The following is a 3,745-nucleotide window of genomic DNA, read 5'->3' as shown; positions in this document are numbered from 1 at the left end:
GAATTTGACTATCGCAACGAGAAAATCGCAAAGTGTATTAGACTATCGCAACGCGAATATGATGCAGATTGAAATCAACAAATCAACTTTTACATTTCAATCAATTAAACAAGCACAAATAAGAATTATTTACACATCAATAATCAACTTTTAATCAATTAAACAAGCACAAATAATAATTATTTACACATCAATTAAACAAATAAGAATTATTTACACATCAATTAAACAAATCAACTCTTATTATATTATTTTTCTCATCAATTAAACAAGTAAGACTTTTAAGAATCAATTACAATAAAAATAGTGTACCCCAGACAGTTATTTATGCACATCAATTTCACGCAGCTCACTTCAGGATTAACCTGCAAAAACCAAACATTTGCTCAAACAACACTTTCTACACATCTAAAACCAACAAACAACAAATTATATTGAATTCTAGGTACTTAACAACACTTGAATTTGACTTATCAATTGTTTATAGACACTTTCATAACGCGGATACAGGTAGGCAGCGTCTCGCATATATCATTCTAGCCATAAAATGTCGAAACCACAAGCCTACTGCACCTCTATTTCTATCGGTGGGAGGTAGAAACTCTGTACTTCCTGTCGTCAAACGCTCCAAGCACATGCATACGAGAGGACCATAATCCCCTCTGACTTCTTGCGTTTGTTGTGACGCGGTCTCATCTCTGATAACTGTAATATTGAACTTCTTTAGCTTCTTGTTTCCAGAATAAGTCCAATAATTAATCGCATCCAAGAATTTAGCCAAATGAGAGATCCATCCCTTAATAATATCTCTCAAATCAGACAATGATATGTAATTTATCATGCTGTCATATACTATTGTCTTCAGGGATAGAAGCTGAAGCTCGACGAGAAGTCAATGAGTACGTTCCAAAACAGGGATAAACACCTACAATCATAAGTAATATTTTAATTATGCACTTATTTATAAACACCTTTAAAATATTTTAAAAAATAAATACTAACCTTATCGACCTCCCACCATGCAGGATAAAGTTTAGCTTGTCCATTAGCCAAACATATGATTCCTATCGTTGATTCTTCATGTGAACTACGTGAAAAGACGTCGGCATAATTGTATATCGCGTGTTTTTTTTATTTTTCTTGATTTTCCTTATTATTAGAAGACGTGACACCCATGCATCAATATGCTGTTTACAAAAAAAGACATATATTAGTGAATTACATAAATTAAAAAAAATTAATCAAAATGAAATATAAGAAGAAAAATATAAGACTTACCCCCCATCGAAATAGCCATTGTCTTCAACCCCTAATAACACACCCCACAAAGACCGATCAATCAATAAATGCATATCATCGTTAAGTTTGTATATGTCAACGTAACACCCCTGGCTCCGCTCATGTAGATAAAAATCAACTGCGGTCTCAGCCCAAAGGGTATTATCCAGAATTGTTTCCGGTAGTTTTTTCCTCTCCACTTCATCTGTCGGAATGGTACTGGCCGATAACTTATACGAAAGCCAACAGTCATCCATTGTGTCTGGCACGGGATGGGGTTTCTCAATAATTCGATATAATATGTCGTGTGAATCGGGCTCTAGAATGTTGGGAGGGACATCTTCAACGATGACAGGGGCCTCTTGAACGGTGGGAGGGGACTCTTGAGGGAAGATAGGGGCCTCTTGAACGATAGGAGAGGCCTCTTGAATAATGATAGGTGAGTCGGGCTTCTTCTTACGGAGTCTTCACACTATTGGGGTGAACGGAGACTTAATGGCACGTGCACGCCGTCTGATGCGTGAACCCCGTCGTGCAAGAAAAACCCGACGTAAAGCATCCACCTTATCGGGCCGCTAAAAATAAATTAATACATAAAATCAGTAAATAAACAGACATGATATTACACAGTGAAAACAAAGACAAATATGTTTCAAACTTGCACGGTATTCACCCAAGTCATTATTCTATCATAGTTCACAAAATGCATCAGATAACATTCCGGAAGTAAGCACTTATATAAACATTTAAAAGGATAACATATAGGTTTAGTGCATGTTCAAGGACAACATAAAGGGTAGTAGTTTATTCTTCAAACTTAAATTTGCAACACTATGAAGTTAGTATTTGACTTTGTCTTTTGGTTGAAGTAATGCAATCCATTCAAGTTTCAATTTGTAGAAGAAGAATAGTTTCTGAAACTTAAAATCGTAACACGAAACTTAAAATCGCAACATGAAAATGATTATCGCAACACGAATTTGACTATCGCAACGCGAAATGACTATCGCAACAAGAAAATCGCAACGCGAAACCAAAATCGCAACGCGAAACTAAATTCGCGTTGCGATAGTCATTTTCTCATTGCGATTTTCCTGTTGCGATAGTCAAATTCTCGTTGCGATAGTCATTTTCGCGTTGCGATAATCGTTTTCGCATTGCGATTGTCTCATTGCGATAGTCAAATTCGCGTTGCGATAGCCAAATTCGCGTTGCGATAATCATTTTCGTGTTGCGACTATTCTTCTTCTGCAAATTGAAACTTGAATGGATTGCATTACTTCAACCAAAAGACAAAGACAAATACTAACTTCACAGTGTTGCAAATTTAAGCTTGAAGAATAAACTACTACCGAATGAATTTACTAAGCAATCCAAAAGACAAATATGAATTTACTGACTTCAACTTAAAAGACAAAACAAAGACAAATACTAAGTTATTTTAGAACTATTTAGCAGTATTGGCAGCAACCGAATGAATTTACTAAGCAATCCAAGTGAAATGGTTAATCTAAGTGAAATTACGAGTAAATCAAGTTAAATGAAAAATCTTAAACTTACCTCGTTGCGTAGAGTATGAACCTCATTCTGCAACAATGCTACCATCTCACGTAGAGCCGCTACCTCACCACGTAAAGTAGATACCTCCTCACGCCATTCACCATTGTCATCGCGTAAAGTACTGACCTCCTAACGCAAGGCATTAACCTCATCACGTAACTCCCCTAACTCATCCCGTGGAGGTGAAGGTGGAGAACAGGGAGATAAATGTCGTGGCATCTTTGTCGGTCGCCTATCATGAGGTGATGGTGGAGAAGAGGCTCGATGATGTGACAAAATAGGTGATGGCTCTCTCGTTGTAGAGGTGTATAGTGTGGTCGATCAGGTGCTGGCTTTGGGTCAGGTGCTGGCTCTGGGTGAGGTGATGGCTCTCGAAGTGGAGGTTGCTCATCATCCGTGCCATCAAAAAAATGTTTACTAGCTTGCCACCAATCAGTGGCAAGCTCAGCCTCCGTGGGTGTCAGCCTCTGTAATGGAGTGTTGGCCTCCTAACAATATAAAAGCTCAAATAAAGTTAAACGTGTACTGGTAATAACTTGTTTATATATGGTAGTATTTGTGTTAACTTACATTATTTATTGTCGTATACCGTAGTAACTCTTCCCAAATCAACAGCCGTCGTTTCCTCTTCCAGGAAATAGCCCTAGGAATATCATTTGAAGTTTTGAATGCATATGTCTGGATGTCGGGAAAAGCCTCAAATATCCAAATCTATAAACAATATAATACACAAACATTAGTAATTGTTAAAATAATTAATTATAATTTTGGAAACATTATATAGAAATTCTTACCTTAAAGGCCCAAATAAAACCTGACAAAGTGTATTTGGAACCATCGCCACGCAAACTTTTACGGTCATCAAAGGCAGACGACAACTTATTCCAGGTAGCTTTCCATAGATACG

Source organism: Hibiscus syriacus, unplaced genomic scaffold (genome assembly GCF_006381635.1).
Source record: "Hibiscus syriacus cultivar Baekdansim isolate YM2019G1 unplaced genomic scaffold, ASM638163v2 tig00002840_pilon, whole genome shotgun sequence".
NCBI lineage: Eukaryota > Viridiplantae > Streptophyta > Magnoliopsida > Malvales > Malvaceae > Hibiscus > Hibiscus syriacus.
Note: the sequence above shows the minus strand (reverse complement) of the source record.